Source organism: Prunus avium, chromosome 7 (assembly GCF_965620075.1).
Source record: "Prunus avium chromosome 7, drPruAviu1.hap1.1, whole genome shotgun sequence".
In the NCBI taxonomy this organism is placed as follows: domain Eukaryota; kingdom Viridiplantae; phylum Streptophyta; class Magnoliopsida; order Rosales; family Rosaceae; genus Prunus; species Prunus avium.
The window spans coordinates 14517521-14533428 of record NC_142290.1 but is presented as its reverse complement, the minus strand read 5'-3'; the positions used below and the strand labels follow the sequence as shown (position 1 = coordinate 14533428).

At 40.5% G+C, this 15908-nt stretch overlaps 2 non-coding genes across 2 annotated transcripts; both read right to left on the bottom strand.

Annotated features, from left to right (window-relative positions):
- Positions 1-10091: 10091 nt before the first annotated feature.
- On the bottom strand, positions 10092-10198 carry LOC148293024 (small nucleolar RNA R71). The gene has a single exon (XR_015825889.1). It is a non-coding gene; the product is annotated as a small nucleolar RNA R71 (small nucleolar RNA).
- Positions 10199-15136: 4938 nt separating this feature from the next.
- LOC148293023 (small nucleolar RNA R71) lies at positions 15137-15243 on the bottom strand. Its single transcript, XR_015825888.1, has one exon. It is a non-coding gene; the product is annotated as a small nucleolar RNA R71 (small nucleolar RNA).
- Positions 15244-15908: the final 665 nt, after the last annotated feature.

The following is a 15908-nucleotide window of genomic DNA, read 5'->3' as shown; positions in this document are numbered from 1 at the left end:
ATCAATAGGTCTGAGAAATTGAACTATTCAAGTTCAACGGCAATTCGTTCCTAATTGGAGTGGTTGGTGTATTCCATACTTCTAGCGATTGGATTTCACTCAAAACTCACCAAATGACTCCTCCCACCATATTATGATGCTGCCCAAGTTTTGGGCTCGATCCTAAATCAATAGGGGTTCCAAATTGGACAATTCAAGTTCAACGGCAGTTCGTTACCAACTGGAGTGGTTGGTGTATTCCGTACTGCTAAAGATTGGGTTTCACTCAAAACTCACCAAATGACTCCTCCCACCATATTATGAAGTTGCCCAAGTTTTGGGCTCGATCCGAAGTCAATAGGTGTGAGAAATTGGACAATTCAAGTTCAACGGCAGTTCGTTCCTAATTGGAGTGGTTGGTGTATTCCATACTTCTAGCGATTGGATTTCACTCAAAACTCACCAAATGACTCCTTCCACCATATTATGATGTTGCCCAAGTTTGGGGCTCGATCCGAAATCAATAGGTGTTGCAAATTGGACAATTCAAGTTCAACGGCAGTTCGTTCCTAGTTGGAGTGGTTGGTGTATTCCATACGTCTAGCGATTGGGTTTCACTCAAACCTCACCAAATGACTCCTCCCACCATATTATGAAGTTGCCCAAGTTTTGGGCTCGATCTGAAATCAATAGGTGTGAGAAATTGGACAATTCAAGTTCAACGGCAGTTCGTTCCTAATTGGAGTGGTTGGTGTATTCCATACTTCTAGCGATTGGATTTCACTCAAAACTAACCAAATGAGTCCTCCCACCATATAATGATGTTGTCCAAGTTTTGGGCTCGATCCGATATCAATAGGTGTTCCAAATTGGACAATTCAAGTTCAACGGCAGTTCGTTCCTAATTGGAGTGGTCGGTGTATTCCATACTTCTAGCGATTGGATTTCACTCAAAACTAACCAAATGACTCCTCCCACCATATTATGATGTTGCCCAAGTTTTGGGCTCGATCCGAAGTCAATAGGTGTGAGAAATTGGACAATTCAAGTTCAACGGCAGTTCGTTCCTATCTGGAGTGGTTGGTGTATTCCATACTTCTAGCGATTGGATTTCACTCAAAACTCACCACATGACTCCTCCCACCATATTATGATGTTGCCCAAGTTTTGGGCTAGATCCGAAATCAATAGGTGTTCCAAATTGGACAATTCAAGTTCAACGGCAGTTCGTTCCTAATTGGAGTGGTTGGTGTATTCCATACTTGTAGCGATTCGATTTCACTCAAAACTATCCAAATGACTCCTCCCACCATATTATGATGTTGCCCAAGTTTTGGGCTCGATCCGAAATCAATGGTTCTGAGAAATTGAACTATTCAAGTTCAACGGCAGTTCGTTCCTAATTGGAGCGGTTGGTGTATTCCATACTTCTAGCGATTGGATTTCACTCAAAACTCACCAAATGACTCCTCCCACCATATTTTGATGTTGCCCAAGTTTTGGGCTCGATCCGATATCAATAGGTGTTCCAAATTGGACAATTCAAGTTCAACGGCAGTTCGTTCCTAATTGGAGTGGTCGGTGTATTCCAGACTTCTAGCGATTGGATTTCACTCAAAACTAACCAAATGACTCCTCCCACCATATTATGATGTTGCCCAAGTTTTGGGCTCGATCCGAAATCAATAGGTGTGAGAAATTGGAGAATTCAAGTTCAACGGCAGTTCGTTCCTAATTGGAGTGGTTGGTGTATTCCATACTTCTAGCGATTGGATTTCACTCAAAACTCACCAAATGACTCCTCCCACCATATTTTGATGTTGCCCAAGTTTTGGGCTCGATCTGAAATCAATAGGTGTTCCAAATTGGACAATTCAAGTTCAACGGCAGTTCGTTCCTAGTTGGAGTGGTTGGTGTATTCCATACTTCTAGCGATTGGATTTCACTCAAAACTCACCAAATGACTCCTCCCACCATATTATGATGTTACCCAAGTTTTGGGCTCGATCTGAAATCAATAGGAGCGAGAAATTGGACAATTCAAGTTCAACGGCAGTTCGTTCCTAATTGGAGTGGTTGGTGTATTCCATACTTCTAGCGATTGGATTTCACTCAAAACTCACCAAATGACTCCTCCCACCATATTTTGTTGTTGCCCAAGTTTTGGTCACGATCCGAAATCAATAGGTGTTCCAAATTGGACAATTCAAGTTCAACGGCAGTTCGTTCCTAGTTGGACTGGTTGGTGTATTCCATACTTCTAGCGATTGGATTTCACTCAAAACACACCAAATGACTCCTCCCACCATATTATGATGTTACCCAAGTTTTGGGCTCGATCCGAAATCAATAGGTGTTCCAAATTGGACAATTCAAGTTCAACGGCAGTTCGTTCCTAATTGGAGTGGTCGGTGTATTCCATACTTCTAGCGATTGGATTTCACTCAAAACTAACCAAATGACTCCTCCCACCATTTTATGATGTTGCCCAAGTGTTGGGCTCGATCCGAAGTCAATAGGTGTGAGAAATTGGACAATTCAAGTTCAACGGCAGTTCGTTCCTAATTGGAGTGGTTGGTGTATTCCGTACTTCTAGCGATTGGATTTCACTCAAAACTCACCACATGACTCCTCCCACCATATTATGATGTTGCCCAAGTTTTGGGCAAGATCCGAAATCAATAGGTGTTTCAAATTGGACAATTCAAGTTCAACGGCAGTTCGTTCCTAATTGGAGTGATTGGTGTATTCCATACTTCTAGCGATTGGATTTCACTCAAAACTCACCAAATGACTCCTCCCACCATATTATGATGTTGCCCAAGTTTTGGTCTTGATCCGAAATCAATAAGTGTGAGAAATTGGACAATTCAAGTTCAACGGCAGTTCGTTCCTAATCGAAGTGGTTGGTGTATTCCGTACTTCTAGTGATTGGATTTCACTCAAAACTAACCAAATGACTCCTCCCACCATATTATGATGTTGCCCAAGTTTTGGGCTCGATCCGAAGTCAATAGGTGTGAGAAATTGGACAATTCAAGTTGAACGGCAGTTCGTTCCTAATTGGAGTGGTTGGTGTATTCCGTACTTCTAGCGATTGGATTTCACTCAAAACTCACCACATGACTCCTCCCACCATATTATGATGTTGCCCAAGTTTTGGGCTAGATCCGAAATCAATAGGTGTTTCAAATTGGACAATTCAAGTTCAACGGCAGTTCGTTCCTAATTGGAGTGGTCGGTGTATTCCATACTTCTAGCGATTGGATTTCACTCAAAACTAACCAAATGATTCCTCCCACCATTTTATGATGTTGCCCAAGTTTTGGGCTCGATCCGAAGTCAATAGGTGTGAGAAATTGGGCAATTCAAGTTCAACGGCAGTTCGTTCCTAATTGGAGTGGTTGGTGTATTCCGTACTTCTAGCGATTGGATTTCACTCAAAACTCACCACATGACTTCTCCCACCATATTATGATGTTGCCCAAGTTTTGGGCTAGATCCGAAATCAATAGGTGTTTCAAATTGGACAATTCAAGTTCAACGGCAGTTCGTTCCTAATTGGAGTGGTTGGTGTATTCCATACTTCTAGCGATTGGATTTCACTCAAAACTCACCAAATGACTCCTCCCACCATATTATGATGTTGCCCAAGTTTTGGGCTCGATCCGAAATCAACAGGTGTTCCAAATTGGGAAATTCAAGTTCAACGGCAGTTCGTTCCTAATTGGAGTAGTTGGTGTATTCCACACTTCTAGCGACTGGATTTCACTCAAAACTCACCAAATGACAACTCCCACCATTATGGTGTTGCCCAAGTTTGGGGCTCGATCCGAAATCAATAGGTGTGAGAAATTGGACAATTCAAGTTCTACGGCAGTTCGTTCCTAATTGGAGTGGTTGGTGTATTCCATACTTCTAGCGATTGGATTTCACTCAAAACTCACCAATGACTCCTCCCACCATATTATTATGTTGCACAAGTTTGGGGTACGATCCGAAATCAATAGCAGTGAGAAATTGGACAATTCAAGTTCAATGGCAGTTCGTTCCTAATGGGAGTGGTTGGTGTATTCCATACTTCTAGCAATTGGATTTCACTCAAAACTCACCAAATGACTCCTCCCACCATTTTATGATGTTGCCCAAGTTTTGGGATCGATCCGAAATCAATAGGTGTGAGAAATTGGACAATTCAAGTTCAACGGCAGTTCGTTCCTAATTGGAGTGGTTGGTGTATTCCATACTTCTAGCGATTCGATTTCACTCAAAACTCTCCAAATGACTCCTTCCACCATATTATGATGTTGCCCAAGTTTTGGGCTCGATCCGAAATCAATAGGTGTGAGAAATTAGAATATTCAAGTTCAACGGAAGTTCGTTACTAATTGGAGGGGTTGGTGTATTCCATAATCTAGCGATTGGATTTCACTCAAAACTCACCAAATGACTCCTTCCACCATATTATGATGTTGCCCAAGTTTGGGGCTCGATCCGAAATCAATAGGTGTGAGAAATTGGACAATTCAAGTTCAATGGCAGTTCGTTCCAAATTGGAGTGGTTGGTGTATTCCATACTTCTAGCGATTGGATTTCCCTCAAAACTCACCAAATGACTCCTCCCACCATATTATGATGTTGCCCAAGTTTTGGTCTTGATCCGAAATCAATAAGTGTGAGAAATTGGACAATTCAAGTTCAACGGCAGTTCGTTCCTAATTGGAGTGGTTGCTGTATTCCAGACTTCTAGCGATTAGATTTCACTCAAAACTCACCAAATCACTCCTCCCACCATATTATGCTGTTGCCCAAGTTTGGGGCTCGATCCGAAATCAATAGGTGTGAGAAATTGGACAATTCAAGTTCAACGGCAGATCGTTCCTAATTGGAGTGATTGGTGTATTCCATACTTCTAGCGATTGGATTTCACTCAAAACTCACCAAATGACTCCTCCGACAATATTATGTTGTTGCCCAAGTTTTGGGCTCGATCCGAATTCAATTGTTGTTCCAAATTGGACAATTCAAGTTCAACGGCAGTTCGTTCCTAATTGGGGTGGTTGGTGTATTCCATACTTCTAGCGATTGGATTTCACTCAAAACTAACCAAATGACTCCTCCAGCCATATTATGATGTTGCCCAAGTTTTGGGCTCGATCCGAAATCAATAGGTGTTCCAAATTGGACAATTCAAGTTCAACGACAGTTCGTACCTAATTGGAGTGGTTGGTGTATTCCACACTTCTAGCGATTGGATTTCACTCAAAACTCACCAAATGACTCCTCCCACCATATTATGATGTTGCCCAAGTTTTGGGCTCGATCCGAAATCAATAGGTGTGAGAAATTGGACAATTCAAGTTCAACGGCAGTTCGTTCCTAATTGGAGTGGTTGGTGTATTCCATACTTCTAGCGATTGGATTTCACTGAAAACTCACCAAATGACTCCGCCCACCATATTATGATGTTGCCCAAGTTTTGTGCTCGATCCGAAATCAACAGGTGTTCCAAATTGGGAAATTCAAGTTCAACGGCAGTTCGTTCCTAATTGGAGTGGTTGGTGTATTCCACACTTCTAGCGATTGGATTTCACTCAAAACTCACCAAATGTCTCCTCCCACCATATTATGATATTGCCAAAGTTTTGGGCTCGATCCGAAATCAATAGGTGTTCCAAATTGGACAATTCAAGTTCAACGGCAGTTCGTTCCTTATTGGAGTGGTTGGTGTATTCCATACTTCTAGCAATTGGATTTCACTCAAAACTCACCAAATGACTCCTCCCACCATATTACGATGTTGCCCAAGTTTTGGGCTCGATCCGAAATCAATAGTTGTGAGAAATTGGTCAATTCAATTTCAACAGCATTTCTTTCCTAATTGGAGTGGTTGGTGTTTTCCATACTTCTAGCGATTCGATTTCACTCAAAACTCACCAAATGACTCCTCCCACCATATTATGATGGTGCCCAAGTTTTGGGCTCGATCCGAAATCAATAGGTGTGAGAAATTGGACAATTCAAGTTCAACGGCAGTTCGTTCCTAATTGGAGTGGCTGGTGTATTCCAGACTTCTTGCGATTGGATTTCACTCAAAACTCACCAAATGACTCCTCCGACCACATTATGATGTTGCCCAAGTTTGGGGCTCGATCCGAAATCAATAGGTGTGAGAAATTGGACAACTCAAGTTCAACGGCAGTTCGTTCCAAATTGGAGTGGTTGGTGTATTCCATACTGCTAGAGATTCGATTTCACTCAAAACTCACCAAATGACTCCTCCCACCATATTATGATGTTGCCCAAGTTTTGGCCTCGATCCGAAATCAATAGGTGTGAGAAATTGGACAATTCAAGTTCAACGGCAGTTCGTTCCTAATTGGAGTGGAAGGTGTATTCCATACTTCTAGCGATTGGATTTCACTCAAAACTCACCAAATGACTCCTCCCACCATATTATGACGTTGCCTAAGATTTGAGCTCGATCCGAAATCAATAGGTGTTCCAAATTGGACAATTCAAGTTCAACGGCAGTTCGTTCCTAATTGGAGTGGTTGGTGTATTCCATACTTCTAGCGATTGGATTTCACTCAAAACTAACCAAATGACTCCTCCCACCATATTATGATGTTGCCCAAGTTTTGGGCTCGATCTAAAATCGATAGGTGTGTGAATTTGGACAATTCAAGTTCAACGGCAGTTCGTTCCTAATTGGAGTGGTTGGTGTATTCCATACTTCCCGCGATTGGATTTCACTGAAAACTCACCAAATGACTCCTCCCACCATATTATGGTGTTGCCCAAGTTTTGGGCCCGATCCGAAATCAATAGGTGTGAGAAATTGGACAATTCAAGTTCAACTGCAGTTCGTTCCTAATTGGAGTGGTTGGTGTATTCCATACTTCTAGCGATTGGATTTCACTTAAAACTCACCAAATGACTCCTCCCACCATATTATGATGTTGCCCAAGTTTTGGGCTCGATCCGAAATCAATAGGTGTGAGTAATTGGTCAATTCAATTTGAACTGCAGTTCGTTCCTAATTGGAGTGGTTGGTGTATTCCATACTTCTAGCGATTGGATTTCACTCAAAACTCACCAAATGACTCCTCCCACCATATTATGATGGTGCCCAAGGTTTGGGCTCGATCCGAAATCAATAGGTGTGAGAAATGGGACAATTCAAGTTCAACGGCAGTTCGTTCCTAATTGGAGTGGAAGGTGTATTCCATACTTCTAGCGATTGGATTTCACTCAAAACTCACCAAATGACTCCTCCCACCATATTATGACGTTTCCTAAGATTTGAGCTCGATCCGAAATCAATAGGTGTTCCAAATTGGACAATTCAAGTTCAACGGCAGTTCGTTCCTAATTGGAGTGGTTGGTGTATTGTTAAGCACATAATTTCATACATATACATGCCCAATTTACTTACTTCTTTTGCTTAGTTCCTATAATTCTAAGTTATTTCCCTCCCTTTGTGTGTTTTGTAGGCCAATAGAGCAAGAGAGCATAATTCATGCAATTCAAGCATGTTAAGGCCTAATTTGGATGAATGGAAGAAGAGCTTAAAAGACAAACTCATTTTGGCTACAGCCCCCTGCCAGTCCAGTTCCGTAGGTCATATTGCAAGCTTTGTTTCAGCAACCTACACAGCTCGGATGAGGCAGCATTCTTCATGAAAGTTGTTCCAATGGGTGTGTACTATAACATATCCAAAATTCAGCCCCATTGGATAAATATGGAGTCTGTTACCTAGCAAACACAGAGCCATGCTCAGGATGGATTTTATCAGCGCGCAAAATGAGTTAGCAATTTGTTTTGGCCTTAACTTCCTCCTCCGACCTTGGATTGGCCCAAATGACATATGGCTGGAAAGAAGACATTCTGAACTTCAATTTCGAGTGCTTAAAGTTTTAATTTGATTAAGAGAAGCCCAAGTTGTAAGCCCTTGAAGTTGCTGGTTATGCTGACCTCAGCATGTGCTGGTTGGATGCTTGGTCATGGTGAGCTAGGTATGAGCTATCATTTCTGGTTGGAAGCTTGGTCATGGTGACATGAAGATGAGCTAGGGCTGCTGGTGGGATCTATTGGTGAAGTGCATCAACCAATTCAGATTTTATAATGCAAGTGTTGTATGCATTAGTGAAGTGCATCAACCAATTCATCTTTTATAATGCAAGTGTTGTATGCATTAGCCATAATGAATTCAGATTTGTCACTCCCCTCTCCCTATAAATACCACATCCATTCCACATTCAAGACACAACAAATCCTGAGATTCACAACCCCCACAATTCACTCCAACCATCCTCAAACACTCTCAAAATCCCAAACACTCCAACAATCACCAAAACAACTCCAGCAAACCTCTCTTCCATTTCCCTACGAATTTCATCTTCCTTAGCCATCACCACTCACTCAAACTCATCCCAAATCACCTCCATATCCTTCATACATCTTTCTAGAAGTGGGGAAGCTCTTGGAGAAGCATTAGAAGTGGAGAAGCACTTGGAGAAGCCTTGGACACCACAAGAACTTCAGAAAAAGGGTTTTTCTACTCTTATTGTATTCATTATGTTTTCTCATTTCTGTTCAAGTCTCTTTTCCATTATGAGTAGCTAAATCCATAACTAGGGCTTCGATGTAACCTAACATGAATATTCTGGGTTTATAAGTTTGGAGTTTCAAGTTTGATTCATGATTCATGTTCTTATTCATTATGCTTATAAGTTAACATGCTTGTTTGAATGATTGATCACCATTAGAACTTGTTTGTTAACTATCTTGGTTTGAATTAAGAGTATACACCATGCTTTAATTCGAATTGAACTATGAATAGGAAGAGTATGTATGGACATTCGACAACAGGGATTAGATACATACTTGGTTGTTTAAAATGTTCTTCTATGCTTAATGGGTTCCTAATGCTTAATTTTAGGTTAGACAACAAATGATCAAATTAGGGAATTAGGAACACAAGGTTAGGACCAAACACCATGGCCTAATCATACTTTAGCTAGAATCAATCTTTGAATCTGAATTAGACTTGTTACTTGAATCTTTATAACCCAGAATTGAATTGTTATGGTGATTCGAATGCCCTAGTCTCAAAATCTGTTTTCCAACTCTTAAAACCACTCTTTGTTACATTTGTTTACTTGTTTTTGTTTGCAATTTCATTTTGCTTCTTTTGTTCAACAATCACAACCACTCTTGTTTTAAATTCTGTTTTAGACATAACCTCCTACTTTCTTGAATTTGGTAATCTAAGTACATAACTAGTTTTAACTTCTCAGTCTTCGTGGGTACGACCTCGTACTTGTCTTGCTATACTACTAATTGCCCCGTACAATTGCGAGTTAACATAATATTAACAACAAACTTTGGCGCCGTTGCCGGGGACTGAACGAAAGTTCTTCCCTGGTTATGTGCCCAAGGTTACCCTATTCTTTTTAGTGTTTCTAATTAATCTAATTTTCTGTTTCAGGTAGTTTATGTCTAAAAATCCATTACTTGAACAAGTGAGGTCTTCGTTCCAACGTTCTAGATCTTTGAACGCAGGACCATCATTGCAACCCAGACGAGTGACCTCTGAAATTCAGAATCGTCTAGAAAGGGAGTTGTCAACTGCAAAAGAGCAAGCTCTTGCTACATTTACAAGTCTTGCTCTCCACACTGAACTTCCCGGTTCTTCACTTTCAAATTCGGAAGCAAGTTCAGACCAAGAAGAAGAAGAAATGATGGCTGCCATTGAGTTCATGGGAGAACTTGATATCCCAACAATTCCAGCATCTCCTTCAAGCATTTTGCTGCCCACTGTAGCTCGAAATTATGAGCTTAAATCTTCTCATCTTAATATGCTGCCTTCCTTTTATGGTTTACCTAATGAAGATCCATTGACTCATATAAAGGATATTTTTAATGTTGTGAGTTCTTTTCCCTTGACAGGTGTGACAGAAGATCAACTTCGAATGAGAGTGTTTCCATACACTTTAAAGGATAAGGCGAAGTATTGGTTGAATTCTTTGAAGCCTGGTTCACTCACTACATGGTCTGCCATTCAAAAGAAGTTCCTGGAAAAATACTTCTCCACGCAAAAGACCGACATGCTTAGGGACAAGATCTTGTTATTTGCACAGCAAGATGATGAATCGTTTTGTGAAGCATGGGAGAAATTCAATGGGTTGCTCAACCAATGTCCTCATCATGGGATTCCATTGAAGCTTCAAATGCGTATGTTTTATAAAGGACTAACCCCTTCTAGTCATAATATAGTCACCAATTTTGCAGGTGGTTCTTTTAAAACCAAAACTCCAGAAGAAACGTACGAACTCTTTGAGGAGATAGCAATGGAGACCCAACATACGGATACAAGAGGTAAACGTGTTATTAGTGGTTCTAATGATGCTTCTAGTGTGCAGATTTCAAAACTGGAACAAAAGCTAGATGCTCTTCTTGCATTAAACTCAAGAAGCCCTCCGAAGGAAGTGTGTAGCATTTGTGAATCTCATGACCATGCTACCACAGCTTGTCCACTTGGGGCTGGATATCCAGAATTTGTGCAAGAGCAAGCTAAGTTGGTAAATTCCTACAACCAAGGTCCAAGAAATGATCCATACTCTCAAAGTTATAATCCAGGTTGGAGGAATCATCCAAACTTTTCATGGAGAAATACCCAGAATCAAGCAAATCCCCCTTCATTCCAAAGGCCACAACAATCATCATCATCATTGGAAGATATAGTGAAGCAGATGGCAATCAACCAATCCAATTTTCAGCAAACTACACAAGCTGCCATCTCCAAATTGGAAGTCCAATTAGGCCAAATAGCTGCTGAAATAACTCAAAGAGTGCTTGGGAAATGGCCAAGCCAAACTGAGATCAATCCAAAGAACCCAGAAGCCAAGGCAATTCATGTGCTCAGATCAGGTAAGATCATTGATAATAAAGATGATTCTAATCTTTCAAATGATGTTGTGATTGTAGAAAATGAAGAGGAGGAGACCATGGCCACGGAAGGAGAACAACTCAAAACTTCTCAATCTGCTCCTAAGGCCAAATCAGATTCTCAGAAATCCGATCAATTCCAATTGCATAAAAGGGATGACAAATTTGTGCCACCACATCTTCAAGAAGATAGATACGTGCCACCCGCTCCATATGTTCCACAGATTCCATTTCCAGGCCGTCTTAAGAAAGCAAAGCAAGATAAGGCTTTTAAAGAGATTTATGATATTTTGAGTAAAGTTAATATCAATTTGCCTTTGCTTGATCTTATTGAACAGATTCCTGCATATGGAAAATTCATCAAGGACTTGAAAACTCACAAGCTCAATTTCGCTCCAAATGAAGGAGTAAAGCTCGACCAGAATGTAAGTGCTGTATTGCAAAGGAAGCTTCCACCAAAACTAGATGATCCTGGCAGCTTTGACATTCCCATTAACATTGGAGGCAAGAAGGTTGGAAGAGCCATGTTGGACTTGGGAGCAAGCATCAATGTTTTGCCATATTCAGTTTATCAAGAGCTTGGCTTAGAAGGGATGAAGAAGACTTCAATGCGACTTGAACTAGCTGATCATTCTATAAAATATCCAAAAGGTATTGTAGAAGATATTCTAGTTCAAGTTAATACACTAATTCTCCCTGCTGATTTTGTAGTGATGGACATGGAAGACAATCCAAATGGAGATCGTGTTGATCCCATTCTCCTAGGCAGGCCATTCATGGCCACTGCAGACACAATCATCAAAGTGAAAGATAGCACTCTCTCCATGACTGTTTTGGGTGAAACTGTTGAATTTAAAATGCTTAATGCTCTATCTCAACCTTCTATCTCTCTTGATTCTTGCTTTTCAATTGATGTTGTGGATCATGAGGTTTCTTCCAAAATTTTGCAGAGAAAGTCTAATGATGCTCTAGAAGCTGTCTTAACACAAGAAGAGGAAGATCTTTGTGAACCGGAGTTCCAAGAAGTGGTGGCTGCCTTAGAAGTGTTTCCGCCATACCCACCATCCTTTAGGCCACCAATCGAGCCTCTTGGACCATCATCCACGAAATTGGAGCCATCCATTGTCATCCCACCAAAGCTAGAACTTAAACCTCTTCCCAATAATCTTAAATATACATATTTGGGTGCTAACGAAACTCTCCCTGTTATAATTGCTGCAGGTCTCTCCTCACATGAAGAAGAGAGCTTAATTAAAGTTCTAAAAGAGCATAAAACAGCCATTGGGTGGACCATAGCAGACATCAAAGGAATTAGTCCAAGCATGTGCATGCACCGGATTTTAATGGAAGAAGACAGCAAACCATCTCGTGATGCCCAAAGGAGGCTAAATCCCAACATGAAAGAGGTGGTTAGAGCTGAAGTTTTAAAGCTACTCGATGTAGGAATCATCTACCCAATTTCAGATTCTAAGTGGGTGAGCCCTGTGTTAAGCTCATAATTTCATACATATACATGCCCAATTTACTTACTTCTTTTGCTTAGTTCCTATAATTCTAAATTATTTCCCTCCCTTTGTGTGTTTTGTAGGCCAATAGAGCAAGAGAGCATAATTCATGCAATTCAAGCATGTTAAGGCCTAATTTGGATGAATGGAAGAAGAGCTTAAAAGACAAACTCATTTTGGCTACAGCCCCCTGCCAGTCCAGTTCCGTAGGTCATATTGCAAGCTTTGTTTCAGCAACCTACACAGCTCGGATGAGGCAGCATTCTTCATGAAGGTTGTTCCAATGGGTGTGTACTATAACATATACAAAATTCAGCCCCATTGGATAAATATGGAGTCTGTTACCTAGCAAACACAGAGCCATGCTCAGGATGGATTTTATCAGCGCGCAAAATGAGTTAGCAATTTGTTTTGGCCTTAACTTCCTCCTCAGACCTTGGATTGGCCCAAATGACATATGGCTGGAAAGAAGACATTCTGAACTTCAATTTCGAGTGCTTAAAGTCCTAATTTGATTAATAGAAGCCCAAGTTGTAAGCCCTTGAAGTTGCTGGTTATGCTGACCTCAGCATGTGCTGGTTGGATGCTTGGTCATGGTGAGCTAGGTATGAGCTATCATTTCTGGTTGGAAGCTTGGTCATGGTGACATGAAGATGAGCTAGGGCTGCTGGTGGGATCTATTGGTGAAGTGCATCAACCAATTCAGATTTTATAATGCAAGTGTTGTATGCATTAGTGAAGTGCATCAACCAATTCATCTTTTATAATGCAAGTGTTGTATGCATTAGCCATATTGAATTCAGATTTGTCACTCCCCTCTCCCTATAAATACCACATCCATTCCACATTCAAGACACAACAAATCCTGAGATTCACAACCCCCACAATTCACTCCAACCATCCTCAAACACTCTCAAAATCCCAAACACTCCAACAATCACCAAAACAACTCCAGCAAACCTCTCTTCCATTTCCCTACGAATTTCATCTTCCTTAGCCATCACCACTCACTCAAACTCATCCCAAATCACCTCCATATCCTTCATACATCTTTCTAGAAGTGGGGAAGCTCTTGGAGAAGCATTAGAAGTGGAGAAGCACTTGGAGAAGCCTTGGACACCACAAGAACTTCAGAAAAAGGGTTTTTCTACTCTTATTGCATTCATTATGTTTTCTCATTTCTGTTCAAGTCTCTTTTCCATTATGAGTAGCTAAATCCATAACTAGGGCTTCGATGTAACCTAACATGAATATTCTGGGTTTATAAGTTTGGAGTTTCAAGTTTGATTCATGATTCATGTTCTTATTCATTATGCTTATAAGTTAACATGCTTGTTTGAATGATTGATCACCATTAGAACTTGTTTGTTAACTATCTTGGTTTGAATTAAGAGTATACACCATGCTTTAATTCAAATTGAACTATGAATAGGAAGAGTATGTATGGACATTCGACAACAGGGATTAGATACATACTTGGTTGTTTAAAATGTTCTTCTATGCTTAATGGGTTCCTAATGCTTAATTTTAGGTTAGACAACAAATGATCAAATTAGGGAATTAGGAACACAAGGTTAGGACCAAACACCATGGCCTAATCATACTTTAGCTAGAATCAATCTTTGAATCTGAATTAGACTTGTTACTTGAATCTTTATAACCCAGAATTGAATTGTTATGGTGATTCGAATGCCCTAGTCTCAAAATCTGTTTTCCAACTCTTAAAACCACTCTTTGTTACATTTGTTTACTTGTTTTTGTTTGCAATTTCATTTTGCTTCTTTTGTTCAACAATCACAACCACTCTTGTTTTAAATTCTGTTTTAGACATAACCTCCTACTTTCTTGAATTTGGTAATCTAAGTACATAACTAATTTTAACTTCTCAGTCTTCGTGGGTACGACCTCGTACTTGTCTTGCTATACTACTAATTGCCCCGTACAATTGCGAGTTAACATAATATTAACAACAAATTTTGGCGCCGTTGCCGGGGACTGAACGAAAGTTCTTCCCTGGTTATGTGCCCAAGGTTACCCTATTCTTTTTAGTGTTTCTAATTAATCTAATTTTCTGTTTCAGGTAGTTTATGTCTAAAAAGCCATTACTTGAACAAGTGAGGTCTTCGTTCCAACGTTCTAGATCTTTGAACGCAGGACCATCATTGCAACCCAGACGAGTGACCTCTGAAATTCAGAATCGTCTAGAAAGGGAGTTGTCAACTGCAAAAGAGCAAGCTCTTGCTACATTTACAAGTCTTGCTCTCCACACTGAACTTCCTGGTTCTTCACCTTCAAATTCGGAAGCAAGTTCAGACCAAGAAGAAGAAGAAATGATGGCTGCCATTGAGTTCATGGGAGAACTTGATATCCCAACAATTCCAGCATCTCCTTCAAGCATTTCGCTGCCCACTGTAGCTCGAAACTATGAGCTTAAATCTTCTCATCTTAATATGTTGCCTTCCTTTTATGGTTTACCTAATGAAGATCCATTAACTCATATAAAGGATATTTTTAATGTTGTGAGTTCTTTTCCCTTGACAGGTGTGACAGAAGATCAACTTCGAATGAGAGTGTTTCCATACACTTTAAAGGATAAGGCGAAGTATTGGTTGAATTCTTTGAAGCCTGGTTCACTCACTACATGGTCTGCCATTCAAAAGAAGTTCCTGGAAAAATACTTCTCCACGCAAAAGACCGACATGCTTAGGGACAAGATCTTGTTATTTGCACAGCAAGATGATGAATCGTTTTGTGAAGCATGGGAGAAATTCAATGGGTTGCTCAACCAATGTCCTCATCATGGGATTCCATTGAAGCTTCAAATGCGTATGTTTTATAAAGGACTAACCCCTTCAAGTCATAATATAGTCACCAATTTTGCAGGTGGTTCTTTTAAAACCAAAACTCCAGAAGAAACGTACGAACTCTTTGAGGAGATAGCAATGGAGACCCAACATACGGATACAAGAGGTAAACGTGTTATTAGTGGTTCTAATGATGCTTCTAGTGTGCAGATTTCAAAACTGGAACAAAAGCTAGATGCTCTTCTTGCATTAAACTCAAGAAGCCCTCCGAAGGAAGTGTGTAGCATTTGTGAATCTCATGACCATGCTACCACAGCTTGTCCACTTGGGGCTGGATATCCAGAATTTGTGCAAGAGCAAGCTAAGTTGGTAAATTCCTACAACCAAGGTCCAAGAAATGATCCATACTCTCAAAGTTATAATCCAGGTTGGAGGAATCATCCAAACTTTTCATGGAGAAATACCCAGAATCAAGCAAATCCCCCTTCATTCCAAAGGCCACAACAATCATCATCATCATTGGAAGATATAGTGAAGCAGATGGCAATCAACCAATCCAATTTTCAGCAAACTACACAAGCTGCCATCTCCAAATTGGAAGTCCAATTAGGCCAAATAGCTGCTGAAATAACTCAAAGAGTGCCTGGGAAATGGCCAAGCCAAACTG